Source organism: Dermacentor silvarum, unplaced genomic scaffold, assembly GCF_013339745.2.
Source record: "Dermacentor silvarum isolate Dsil-2018 unplaced genomic scaffold, BIME_Dsil_1.4 Seq10446, whole genome shotgun sequence".
NCBI classification, from domain to species: domain Eukaryota; kingdom Metazoa; phylum Arthropoda; class Arachnida; order Ixodida; family Ixodidae; genus Dermacentor; species Dermacentor silvarum.
Window position 1 is genome coordinate 1,252 of NW_023605492.1, and position 14,559 is coordinate 15,810.

Genomic DNA, 14,559 nt, shown 5'->3' on the forward strand with positions numbered 1-14,559 from the left:
CCCTTCCCAGCCGATAGTAATCGGTTATTTCTTTGTAGCTGACCATGCGGACTCCTCTCGTTCCCGGCTGGGCGGGCTCACTTGCTCGGCGAGTAAGTCCTCGAGCTACGTTGTGAGCCGCCTCGTTGCCGGGGAGAGAGGAAGTGCGCGGGTGCCGAAATAATTTGGATCATCCCGCGATGACGGTCTCTGTTACTATTTAGAATTTTGAGTGCCTCTGGCGAGATGCGTCCTTTCGCCAAATTGTGAACTGCAATTGTTGAGTCGCTTATGATAACTCTCGCTTTCGTGGAGGCCACCGCTAATGCTATGGCGGCCAAGTTTTTGAAAAATGCAGGACCGTCTATCGAGGTTTGACGTTCACAAGGGAATTGCCTGAAAACGGCAAAATCCGCTTCCTCGACCTTGCACTACGCCTCCAGGAGGGACATACTTGTTGGATGTATGCCCCGCATTCAAAAAAGCACCTCCTCCCCTACACATCCAACCATTTAAAAGTGGTGAAGCACTCCATCGCCCTAGGGGCCCTTAGAAATGCTGTCGTTCACTCTTGCCCTCACTTGATGTCCAGCAGCTTCTCCAATCAAATCCAGCAGCTTAAGGCAAGTGGCTACCCTGCACAACTGCTGTCATCATTTACGAAAGCTTTATTGCAAGAGGTTCGTTCCTCCATAAACAGCGCGCAGTGGTTGAGGACTTAACCAAGACTATTGCAATCCCGTAAATACATGGTGTGTCCCATCGCATCAAGAAAGCCGCAGGCCGGGCTGGTGTAAAGGTGGTGTTTACCGCTCCTAACAAGTTGGGAAGGCTGTGCAAAAAGTCAACGAGAGCCGGAGAACACCTGGACTGTGCAATAAGCGACATGTCGCCAAGCCTGTAGATTCCAATACCAATGTAGTGTATTGAATTCCCACCTCCTGTGGCTGCACTTACATAGGGCACACGGGACGTTGTATTAATGATCATTTGCGTGAGCATGCGTATAGTGTGTCAAGATTAAGACTGGCAGTAATCTGGCTGTTCATTGTGCAAAGTGTGGATGTTCACCACTCCTAGATAACTCACGTTTGTTAAGAAGGTACAGCAATCAGATGGCCAGGGAAATTTTTTGAATAGGAACCACCTGTGTAAGTGCCCCATCTATAGCTCTTTGCAATAAGGAACTTACATTCCTCAGGAGTTAATCTGTTTGGCCTGTGTCCACCATGTGTATTGTTAAATTTGTATTTTTTTAGTGTTTTTGACGCATGCGCCGCAGGAGTTGACTGACGATGACTCGCCTCCCCTTTCCCCCTTTTTTTCTCTTTCTGCCCGTTGCGAATTTTATACACGGTGTCCTAGCTATCACGCAGCACGATTTTAAAAAAAAAGAGGAACGGCGTTACGCGAAGCAAACCTAGTGCGTATTGTTTCCATTACAGTGTAGTAGCCGCCAGTGTTTTTTTCGTTACTTAGATTTATAATTAATTGTTTTAATTATCTAACTCGAGAAGTACTGTCCTAATTATCAGTGTCAATGAGAACATGAAAAACTCCCGATACAGCTTTCTGCTACATAAAAGTTTTTTCCGAGCATGAAAGAAACCCGCGAATACACGCAAAGTGCCTCGAGCGGCCAGTCGTGCGGCAATTTTGCTTGTATTCGCAGGCTTCTTTTACGCTCGGAAAAACACATTTATGTAGCACGTATTGAGCAACAGAAAGCTGTATAGGGAGTTATCATGTTTATCTACAACTTTCTCATTGACACTTTGATAATTAGGACAGTACTTCTCGAGTTAGATAAATAATTACAAGAATTAGGTAAACCTCAGCAACAAAAAAAAAATTACTGGCGGCTACTCCACTGTGCTGGAAACAATACGCACTAGGTTGGCTTCGTGTAATGTCGTTCCACTTTTTTTTTTTTTTTTTTTGAATCGTGCTGCGTGATAGCTGGGACACCCTGTATATTTGCGCAGGCTTCAATAAAGGTGTTGTTGGCAGTCAGCGCTCGTCCTGTGTTCTCTCTTGTCCGTGTTTTTGGCGCTGTTTTAAACATGAGAATTTAAAAAAAAATTTGCCGCCACTAAATGAGCTTCTAGTAAAATTTTCAATAATGAAATTATCTGTGAGAAATATACCTGCGAGCTTGCTGCCATGCGTGCCCATATTTTGAAATCGTCTGAAACCCAAAACAGTTTCTTACAGTTTTATATCCGCAGCAATTAAGCACTAGCATTGTTTTCGATGCCACACGTAAAGTACAGTTACATGTGTATATTTTTGACGTTTGAAACGTTGCGCGGGAAAGAATGCGAAGGCAATTTCGCGAGTCGAATGTATCGTAGGAACACATGAAAAACACTAAGATTACGAGATACACCAAACACGCACACCTACCAATTGACTTCAAGACGTTGCGGGAAAGCCAAAGTTGCAGCTAACGAAGTCTGCCAATTAGGGCTTGTATACAATTGGCTTTGCTAATTTCTTTGCTGCATGCGGTACGTGCTGAACACCGGAAAAGTGTCGGCGGAGTTAATTCCACCGCACACGACCTGCTTAAATATCACACATAGTTTGAATGCTACACTATAGAAGGTCAGCTTTGAGTATTATCCAAAGTGTCTTACAGATTATGATTGCAGGAACCCTGCAGTTACACTCGCGCACTTTGCCATAACCTTGCGTATTCCTCACAATTTCTCAAAATCTCTTATAGCAAAAGCAATGTTCAAGGCCTGCCCGAAAAAATGCGGAACTCGTTACATTCAGCCAGCAATCGGTTACGCCAATTCGTCTTTCGTAATTGCCTCGCCGATCATGCATTGAATGGGCCTCGCTGATGTTTGTAAACAAACCCGGCAATCGTCGCTTTCATATTCAATGAACGGACGGCGCACATAAACAGGAAGTCGTCCACCATTATTTATGTTGATGCGATCAGAAATATGTAGCTCTACAGTAGAACGTATCGCAATAAAGAAAAAAAAAAAGAACCAGACGTGCAGAAATTGTGGAGAGGGTTTCTTGAGAGCCCCGTTTGAGTTATTGACCAGCCATGCAATCTCCCGTCCACGCGTTTGCAGGCTGTTTAGGCGATCCCGTTTCATTGGTTGGTAATTAGTATATCGCAAGGTTTTTAATGCATTCGCGGCAAACAACTACCCCCTTAAGAAGAAACTTTGTATTATGAAATCAAGGGTGCTTTATTGTATGTGAAAGAAGTTCATATGAACATCTCAACTCCCTTAAATCAGGTATTATCCTTCAAGATCTCATATTGTTCATTGCATATAACTCGTACAACGTACGTTGCTACTAAATAGGCATCTAGCTTCAATTCTATCCCTTGGAAATGTTATGCTTGCCGAGTGCTCAATAAAGACTGTACTCGATAAGCGGTAATTTACGTTATGGCAGCCTGGCTTTTGAAGAGCACCAAACAATATTTGCCACAAATAAAGGATAGTTGGCACTACGTGAGATTATGACAGACCAATTATTTTCGCTAAAAGTGACAAAGTGTGGTCATTTCGTTTGTTTTAAATTTTATTTGACGTTTTTTTTTAAATCCCAGCCAACATCTTTAGGGTCACATATTGGAGCCTAATTTTAATTGCAGGTTTGTCTACATGTGCACCAGCAAGCAGGAGCGGGGTTTATAGTCCTGACTTACTATAATAATTCCGCAAGAAATGAGGACATGTCGACCCATGCAAGGGTGGCATATTGTTTTTTGTTAGAGAGAGAGAGAGAAAAGACATAAGGGAAAGGCAGGGACGTTAACCAGGCTAAGCCCGGTAGGCTACCCTGCACTGAGAAAGAGGAGAAGGTATTGAAAGAGGAGAAGGAAGAGAGAAGTCCACACCTTGCACATTTACCCAGTCAAGCGTTCATCGCTGAGTTTCGTCACAGGTGGTCATACAGGCCTGTGCACTTCAAAAAACGCAGCAGCGCCTTTGTAGCCCTGTACATAGCAGACGCACGAGGCCACGGGCCCAAGATCTTCTCCTCCGTAAAAGGCCTGTCGTCTAAATGCCCCAAAGCAGTCCGAAGGGCAATACTCTCTTCTTCGTATCTATGGCAGTCACATAAGAGATGTCTGGTGGTTTCCTCAACACCACATGGGCTGCAGTTGGCACTGCTCGCCATTCCAATTAGGAATGAATAGGAGTTCGTCAAAGCAACTAAATAAGTTTATTTTAGATGACATCTTGCTTTATTTCTTGTGGTAACTATTTTAACTTTATTATTGTGATAGATAATATTGCTGCAAAATATGACTCAGTAAACAGAGCCAGCCATTCTTAACTGTCTAACATGCGAACTAAATTGCCATAAAAAAATTTAAAAATAATAGCAAAGCCGACGCCTACGCTTACACTTTGCGTTGAGATTACTTCAAAAATGGTCCTCAGTTCGCCAAGACTAAAATGGTTATTTTCGTACGAGTAATTTCTTGAGTGAATGGTCACCATGTCTCTAATTTTAAATTGCGTTTTGGGAGGCTAATTATATACCATTCCGAATGCTGCAGTTTTGTTCCCTCTGAATGTCCACATGCCACAGGTATATCATGCAAAAACAGCTTTTCTCGGGTGTATATTTGCTTAATCTTCGTTATCTCTAACATGGTGCGCTTGTACTGTCTATTTTTCTTGTTCTATGCTTATGTAACTATGGTAGTGCTTTAAATAAACTTCAACACGGACATCGACCAACTACACAGCCCATATCGCCATCTTGCTGCTTCGTCCTCTACCTTCGATAATTTATTAAAATACAGATAAAGTTGCTGAAGGGGACCGAAATCTACAAGGAAGCTTGTTTTCGTAAATCCATTCAAGCATGAACACCTACGCAAAATTTTAAAAAAAGTGTCACAAGGATTTTAAAAAATTTTCCATTGTTAGGCTATCACAGACATATTGTTTCCTTAACTGCATTGTTCGCAGTTGAAATCCTAGGCTTCAATGTGCATCGTAATATAAAGAGAGAGTATATTTATTAGGTTTTGATGGAAGACACTACATAGCTACAAGTGTTTCATGAGTGATATAACTAAGTAAAGCACTCTTGGAGAAGTTCCATCAGATTTGCATTACTCAAATAATAAAAATTGCTTTGTTTGGCGCCTTCGACCCTTATTAAAATTCTTTTTCAAATAATTGTGTATTTGAGTATGTGAAGAGGTACACGGGGCATCTAGTGTCAAAAACAAGGTGCTGCCTGTGAATCCGCAACTTGAAATATTGGTATCAAAGTTTAGATTTTAGAAAATGGTGAACTAGAGATATGGACGTTAACTAACGAATAAGCACTAGTGTCATAATAGTTGCGAGCTTGCACCAATCAAAAAAGCGCAGACATTATGTGTGCCACTCATTTAGAAAAACCGCAAACATGCAACTGTGCGCGAAATGACAATACCATACATTTAGTTTTCCATGTACTTCGAAGGGCTCTTTAATGTGGCCCTACATACACTAGACATGAAAAATACGAGCCTACAGAAGTAAAGGCAAACGTGCTAGGACTAGTGCAAAAGTTTCATTTCTATGCCACCCACAAGTTGTCTTTCTTTCAAATCACTCGTACAGTACATAAGCTGATGCCTTTTTGTAATAAATACACGTATGTAAAAACGAGAACAGATTCATCCGCACAATTTAAAATAAAATGTTATGATTCTTCCGTCCATGTAAGTCATTCTGCCAGTCACTTTTAAGCACTGGTCGTAGGGATTACTGGCAGAAAGTGAAATGGTACTTCTAGCAGGGCACGTTTGCCAGTGGCGACAATGGGTGTGTACAAAGCTTTACATGGCTGGCACTGCAAAGGGGAAATCCAAATGAAGCATTGAATAATCCCACAAAAAGAAAAAAAAACTTTCTTTGTGTGCTTTTACGGATCACATTGCACAAGAAGGCTATTTTCCTCCCGCTAGCTTCGTGATGGAGCTCCACTCTGGCCTGTTCTGGTGGCTTCACTCTGAGAGTGACGAAACATGAGATCCTGAGATGCGGCTGATACCAGTCCTCAAAGAACAGCGACTGATGGATTGTTCAGCGAGTCTGCCACGCTGAAGTGTGCGCATGCTCCCCGTTGCACTAATCTCTTCCTTTCTTCTGCTTTGTATTTTTGCCCCCCATTTGTAGCAACATATTTATAGCGCAATCTTCTTCTGATGCTCCCTTTGTACGCCCGTTGTTTATATAGGGCTTCCTGAGACGATGCAGACTGTTTTTCTGGCTCATCCAGGAGTAAACCACATATGGTACCGGTGGATACTAGGTATATTAAAAATAATATGCACATAGAACGCGCAATTTAAAATCTTAGTGAAACCAACCTCTTGTGAATTGACCAACTCTCCCAGAAGTACACTAGATACGGTATCGGTCGATAGGAGTTACAATAAAAAATAAATGCACATAGAACGCGCTAGTTGGAATCTTAGTGAAACGAAGCTCTTGTCAGCTGACTAACGAAGCGCGATAAATTTTCCCATTTCATGTCAGCGTATTCGGCTTAAAGGAAACTGGCGCTCTCACGTGCTCTTGCGTACCCGTGTAATTCAATGTAATAAATATTACACTGACCTTGTGTTTTTTCCATTTGTTCCAATTTATTTTAAATGCACCACCCGGTTCTCAGCCAGTACCCCGTTGTGGGTATGTGCATTAGTATAGGTATTTTCATCATCAATACACAGCAATAATCTCAATGAGCTGGTTTGCATTCGCACGATATGTACCACGCGCTTCTTGGCCAATCCCAGTTGCGGGTGGTATATGCAATAGTACAGAAATCGTCATCGTATCAAGACAGCGACATGCTTATTCGCCGATTCCCCGTTGTGGGTATGTGTCATAGTACGCGAATCCTAAGCATCGGCACCTGGCGGTCGTCGCAAAAAGCAAGTTGGTTTTAACACGAGAGAAGTGTCTGTCCAGTTGTGCCCTAATGGTTAGAGAATCAGGTTATTGCATCAGGGGCCCGAGGTTGAAGTCCCGTCGCCAGACACGCTTAGTGTTTTTTTTTTTTTTTTAAGTGAATGCGAATCTACTCGGCGAGAACCCGACCGATCGACTGACAGACAGACCGAGGCGAAACCATTGAATGGTAGAAGAAGATGGCTTCGCTTCAATATATTCGTTTCTGTGCTGCTGAAAAAATAAGCAACTACCGTAGCTTGCACTGGAGGCGCAATGCTAAAGAGACAGCAGAGCTGATGGGCGCCTAGCTAGACCTGGCTTTTGGGCTAGGCTAAGCACTACCAAGTAATCCCCAGCCCCTTCCTGAATTTATTACTTATTGACCTATTATCAATTAGCTATTGATTGGCTATCGATGACTGCCTAAGCTTAAGTAGTCCCAACCTTGCTTAGCTAGACTTATCCAGGCTCAGCTTTGCTAGTTCACTGGGGTATGTCCCTCTACGCTTGGACCCTTTCTGCACAACCGCCAGGATCAGCCCACATTTCAGTGAACGACTAACGGAATAACGGCCGGCTTAAAAAGCTCCGCTGTTAAAAAATGTATATGACTTTACTTAACTTTTAAATAGTGCGGATCCCCACTCTACGCACTGAGTAAATCTTGCTATGCCCTGAGCGTTCATCGTCTGTCTTGTTCATCATTCGTCTTTCCCTCAAACCCCCGCACGGAGAAGGTGACGGGAGTAATGTACCTCACACGAACCTCTCCCCTCTTCGAGCCTATATTTTCCATCTCTCTCCCTCTTTCTCTGTCTCGCAATATGGTCCTCAAAACGGAGGTATTTAAAAGAATTCGAGGTAGCTTGCACTAGTGGCGCAAGGATAAATACACAGCGGAGCTGATCGATTCCTGGCTGGTCCTGGCTATACGAAGTGATGCTAAGTTATACGAAGTGTGTAAACGTTTCCTCGTGGCCCGTGGCATTGGGGAACGCCTCGCGAAGCACTTGCAGTCCGAGCACACGTAGGGGAAGTGGGGCGAAAGGTATGCACAGTGTACGGGCGGTGCGCAGCAGACGACACGCCGAGATGACGTCACGGTGCATGCGCAGTAGCACGCAGCTCATGGGAGCTCGGCCGAGCCGCCAGCAGAGGCGCCTGTTGCAGTCACGGACACCGCGAGCGTTTGGCGGTAATGCGCGGAAACAGAGAAGCGCGGATGGCGTCGGCAGCACCTCGGCGTGTTGCTTCGTTGGTGCTGCTACAATTTGTTTATCTCTCTCTCTCGCCCTCATTTTCTCTCTCTCTCTCTCCCGAGCATAGCGCTCGACTCGCGCACTCTCTCTCGCTCTCATATTCTCTTGCTCTCTCCAGAGCATAGCAAGCGACGCGCGCACTCTCTCTCGCTCTCATTTTCTCTTTCTCTCTCCCGTCAACCAGTTGACCCTGCAACGCCACCACCGCGCCGCGCTCCGTGGCCGCCTCCACCCTCCATTCCCATCACATTACAGCATCTCTAAAGCGAAGTGTATAACCCCAGTGGCTTGTAAAAAAGCTAGCCTTGGTTATCTTTATAACACCAGCTGCCCTGTTCGCGAAAGGCCGAAGAGGCTAAACGAGGTCATCAAATGGTGCTTCCAGTTCTGAACAGTGCTCAGAACTGGTAGCGCTCGGAATGCTTTTCACGTGTCCTCTACGATGTGTAAATGAAGAGGCCCGTACTCTTTGTGTGTTTCATCTAGTATTTCCCAGTGAATCAAGTTGTGTTCAGTGCACCGACACAAATGAGTCTCTATATAAAAGAAATCTGTCGCACGCCTCGCGATTGTGAGACGTAGTGCATAAAATTAAATTCCGGGACTTTACGTGCCAAAACGACGATTTTATTCTGAGACACGCCGTACAATGGGGGACTCCGGAATAACTGACCATGAGGGGTTATTTATCATGCACCTAAACCTAAGAACATGAGCGTTCTTTTCTTTGTATGCATTTCACCCTCTTCTATAGGCGGTAAGCGTGGCCAGGTTACTTTTTTCTTATGTTTATAAAATATGAAACTTGTGAGCTTTGTCTATTGTTATGATACTTTCAATGCGAGTATGAAACATAGCTGCGTGTCGTATGGCACTTCAGTGCTTGACCCACTACTACACTCTTAGTCAAATACCGTATAATGTCCGGCACATATGCGGTATATTTTCGTTCCAGCGTAAAGTACTGCATATAAACGGACTTTCGAGCAATATTATGCGTGACAATGGCTGCGGCGGCAGGCTAGGCCCGCTATATGCGGCCGCGAGCGGACGCAACGCTTATATGCAGCCTTGCAAATTTGGCGCGCAAAAAGCGCGCCGAAGCGTTGAGAGAGCGTTACAAAGCAAAAGCTGTAAGGAGCAGTGAGGGTTATGCTTTGAGGGAGAAAGTAAAGCGAAATGCAAAAGGAGAGAACGAAGAGAAACAAGTCGACGCCTCCGCTTTGCTTTGATGGCGGAGGAGGAGGAAAGGCTGCGCCGACCGGACCGGGAAGGAGCGAGAACATGGCGTATGGCGGCGTGCGAGGCGATTGTTTTCGGCGGTAATTATCGTCATATCTTTGTACCGGCGACGTTATGCGACTGTGTTCGTGTTGTGAAGTGATCTGGCCGCGTCGGTGAACGCTCTCGGTGATGTCAGTGATGTTCAAATCCACCGTTGTTACCGGAAATTGCAAAAAAGCAGTGCAACTTCGACAACTCGTGTGAGTACGACGGCCACACGGGCGATCAGCGGCGGCGGGCCGCCATGTGCGCTGGATCGGCGGGCCCAGGAGTGCGTGCTGTAGAGCTGCGAACCTGTGCCTATTTGGTAGGTCGATTTTTGTTTCCTCTACACTACGCTTACTAAATGCTTGATTTCTACCATTGCATTATTATGAGCCAGCAGATAACGAATGTCAGTGATTTAAATATCTGAACGTGTAGTACTAATGCGAACACGCTTTTTATAAGTTTTGGTGTGTGAAGTAGTTATAACTGCAGGCGTAGCTCCGTTTAGTTTTCCCCCTAATGTATGATTGCAGGCGATTTTTTTTTCTTGCGTAGTCAGGTGTCCATTTGTTGAAACTTCATGCGCGAATTTTCGTTAGGGCTTGCGTTTTATAACGGCGCTGGTAATCGCGTGTAGCGTTCTAACCATGAAATGTGCCTTTTTAAAATTCCTTTCGTGGGCTTTGCGTGATTAATTCATTGCATTTCGTAGTTGCAGTTCGTCAAACGACGGTTATATTTTGAAAAAAATTTTCTGGTGTGTTACGCACTTTCCTCTGTGTAGTGTGTCGGTTTGCGTAGATTTCTGGCTTTCCTGTTTAATGCGTCCAGTTCACTAAAATTCAAAGCCCAATTTAGCACGAAGCTTGCGTGACGCGACCGTAATCAAATAACTCCGACGACGCAGCAGCTCCGAAGTGACGGTTTGCACTAGCCGCAGGATTTGCCACATTATTACTTGGAGATAAGCAGTACACTCGTTACTTGTCGAAGGGCCGAAGTTCTATGCAACTGGCAAAATTTCAACAACGCAACATGTCACGTCGATTGTAGCAAATTCAAGTTTTATAGCAGACGGAAAAATCTGGTTTTGAGTACTTGCGTCGTTCCATAATGCCACACATCATTTTGTGAGATAAAAGCGCTGCATGCATAGCTAAAAAAACTATGAAAGAAGCAAAAGAACATTACAAGTTGGACATTTTGCTTTTGTGTGGTGATTGCTATATTGTGTTGATTTGCGACTATGAAGTACGCACTAGCCCCAAAATAGGCCTTAATAAGACCTTTCTTATGAGCTTATGCTTCTCGAGTTATCAAATTTCTGCATTTTCTTTTTATTCTCGCTTAACTGAATTTTTTTTCTATACAGGAATAAAGTGGGACGTCAACAATAATAAGAACGCCACCCATGAAAGCAGAACCCCGGGCTCTCCATTGGAACTTTAGAGTGGACCACCGCACCGGTAAGCGAAAATCAGGCCAAAAATGGCTGTTCACTGCAGTGCGGAAATATATGCTTATGATGAAGCACACGAAGAAAAAGCTCATATTTTGCCAGCTCAAAAGTGGTGCGGGGCTCAGAAAGATACAAGTGTTTACAATATTTCTTGCACGCGGAGAACATTGAAGCACTTACACGAGCTGTAATATCACTAGAGATAGACACACATTCGAGAGCGTCTCACTAATTTCTGCTGATTTCAGAACAGTGGTAAGTCTCTGAGTTTAGGCCAGTGTAAATGCAAGTACAACTGAATTCCAGTAAGTGTAAGGGACATAAATGAGTGCCCCTGAGAGCCAGCTGACAATGTGGGCCTATTAATAATTACCTGCAAGTGGGAGGAAATATGACTGTGAAATAAACCAGAAGCCCAAGCACATTGAGTTGATTTCGAAGAGGCCAAGTATATGTGAAATGTGTTTGTACATAACGTGAAGAATGCAACTGAATGTATGTTTCTCTCTTTAGTTGCTTGCCAGAGCATTATGTGTTTGCGTCTATTGTCATGGCTTGATTACTTTGTTTACACTGTGTATGCACTCATTATATTCAGATTAATTAGGGATGGACTTTAGTGCTAATAATGCCAGTGAAATTTCAAATACAATGCTGTAAATTCAAAGGTCAGACACATTCGCATGTCGTTCACAATCTCTTATGAGTTATTCACATGTGAAGTGTGTGATATGGAATGTTCAGCTTTCTGTAGTAAATCATGGACACCTAGTTTTATAATGCTGACACGTGCTCTTGGAGAAAGGAGGTAGAAAGATAGGAAGACAGGCAGGTTCACCGGCATAAATACGAGTGAATGTGCTGAGGAAGGGGTATAAAGGGAATGAAAGGCAACAGGAGAGCCTAGATTTAAAATAGAAAGGAAGAGAATGTGTGCACATCAATGCAATGCTGTGCACTACAGCAACAACCCACATGTCAAGTAGCAGGGCAATGCAAGGGTGTTCAACACAGTCTGAACAATTATTCTCTCCGCCAACAAGATGCAATTCAGTGCAGTCAAGTGTGGTTTTTAAGCCACACCAAAATGAGGGCAGTCAAATAAAAGACCTCGGATCATTATCTCGCAGTCTCAGAAGTTTATGGTTAACATTGAGATCTGTTTCTTGCAAGATCACTACTATATTGGCCTCGAACAACTATTGAACAAACATAGCCCTAAGAGGGCCAAGGTGATGCAGTTTTTGGAATCATCTAACATTGAGTGGCATTTCTTTTTCCTTCCAGGTACGACGGTCACCTGGAGGCCCAGGAGTCATCAGGACAAATAACTCTGAATATATATAAATGATATCTAATGTGTTTGTGATGACGGAGCAATTATGTCAAAATGAAACACATATTTAAAAATGTTTTTTTTCTCTTGTTAGCAATGTATTCATAAAAAACTTCACTTGGATCTCTCTGCATTCACCCAACCACTGCGGCATGTATACAGAGTGTGCTCCGCAAGACAAAAGATTTTTTATGTTGCTTGGCTCCCAAAAGAGTTCTTCAATTCAAATACGTACAAGGTGTGTTCGAAAAGAAACCAAACTTTTGCTTTAACATCTTTATTGCTTATTGTACAACATTTTATGCATGGCCCCTTCAAAGTAGTCCCCTCTTCTGGCAATACATTGTTCCTATCATCTCATCCATTTTTTGAAAGCCTCCTGGAACACTTTTTCTGGGATGGCGCGTAGGTCTCGTGTCGCATTGTCTTGAAATTTCTTTTATGGGTTGGAAACGACGTCCTTTCAACGTGATTTTAAGTTCGGGAAACAGGAAAAAGGCTTCTTGGGCTAGGTCTGGAAAGTACGGTGGATGGGGCACGAGAGTGTGATGTTTTGCTAGATAGCCGCAGACAAGGAGAGACGCGTGAACTAGGTCATTGTCATGTTGCAACAATTAAGTCTGGGTTTCCCACAATTCAGGCTTCCTACTGGACACAGCATCCCACAAACGCGCTAGAATTCCTTGGTAGACCGCCTTGTTTACCATCTCACCACGTGGTACAAATTCCTGATGGACTATATCTTTCCAGTCGGAAACCACCACCATTACCTTGATTTTTTTGCTGACTCTTGCGTGCTTTCTTGGACGAGAAGACTGTTCGCCCACCCACTGCGACGACTGCACTTTTGTTTCAATATCAGAGCCATAAACCCACGTCTCATTGCCTGTTGTGATGTTACAGAAGTTTTCATTATCTCTGCCAGTGGCATGCAGTTCCCGGCTTATTTCAACACAGGTGTTTCTGATCGACAGTCAACAAACGCGGCACGAATTTTGCACTGACACGATGCATCTCAAGTTTGTCATTCACAATAGGATGCCATGATCCTATGCTGATGCCCACTTCGTCAGCTAGTTCTCAAACAGCTAAACGACGATTTCCACGAATCACAGCACGCACTCTCTCGACATGGTCATCATCTGTTAATGTGGAAGGTCGTCCAGGCTTGGGATCGTCACCAACCGACATTCTGCCTTGTTCAAAATGCTTAAACTACTCATAGCACTGAGTGCGACTCATACAGTTTTCCCCATATGCTTGGTTGGGCAATTGAAATGTCTCTGTGAAAATTTTGCCAAGTTTGTAGCAAAATTTCACACACACACGTTCTTCTACATCCTCTTTCGTTGTTACTTTGGCACTAATCCAACAAACAGCTTGTACACGTGCGCACTTCGGCGGCAGTAGCTCACCAACCAATGGTCAGAGCAAAACGCGGTAAATGGCAGTTTGTTGTCTAAACCCGCTGCTACATGCGTTCAGTAGCCGCAGCGTGCTCTTTGCCGGTTTGCGTGCTATTTCAAAAGTTTGGTTTCTTTTTGAACACACCTTGTACATTAACATGCAGCGCTTTCATTCTTTCTTTTTTTCATTCTAGTCATGGATAGCTATTTTTCATTAAAGCTGGGAGCACTTAGCTGTCTAAATTCCTCATTAGATAACTTATCTATAGAAAATGTGGCCTTACAGTAAGTTTAGTACATATGTGTGTTCTGTTCCTCATGTTGTAGTTATCTGCTATTTTATGTAGTTTTGGTTATAAACAAAACTTTCTTTAATGAACAAGAAAACGGTAAACTGAGAGGCCCAACTCTTGTTGGTCGCAACTGCAGGAAGTACGTGCAAGTTAATGCGTTATGCTTGTTTCACATTTTAAAAGCTGCAGGCACTAACACTGCCTATCTGCTTTTGTATTTCCTGTAGCAGTGTGGCTTTTATTTGTTACTGTCAGAGCTGGGTATATAAGTCCCCATTCTGTGTTGAAAACCTACAGTGAAACTATGCTGGACACTTTTCACTTTGTTGTGTTGTAAATAAATCATTCTCTTTTGAAAAATATGTTCTTTGTCTGTGTCTGCATGAACGTACGTGTCTGCAATAATGTACAGCATGCTTTCAGATGGCGTACACAAATGAAGTGGGCATTCCGCAAAAAGCATACTTAACGTTGTAGGAGAAAAACGTGTGCTTTTAATAAATGTGCATATAGGGCGCAGTTGATATAACGAAGGCAGAGGCACTCATCTAATGTGCACGACACCTAAATCCCAATTCTATCTCTCCTTCGTGATAATTAGGTATGCT

General features: G+C 43.5%; 1 long non-coding RNA gene across 1 annotated transcript; it reads left to right on the plus strand.

Annotated features, from left to right (window-relative positions):
* Positions 1-9,084: 9,084 nt before the first annotated feature.
* Positions 9,085-14,311, plus strand: LOC125941689 (uncharacterized). The gene is made up of 3 exons (XR_007464549.1): positions 9,085-9,776; positions 10,830-10,923; positions 12,204-14,311. It is a non-coding gene; the product is annotated as an uncharacterized LOC125941689 (long non-coding RNA).
* Positions 14,312-14,559: the final 248 nt, after the last annotated feature.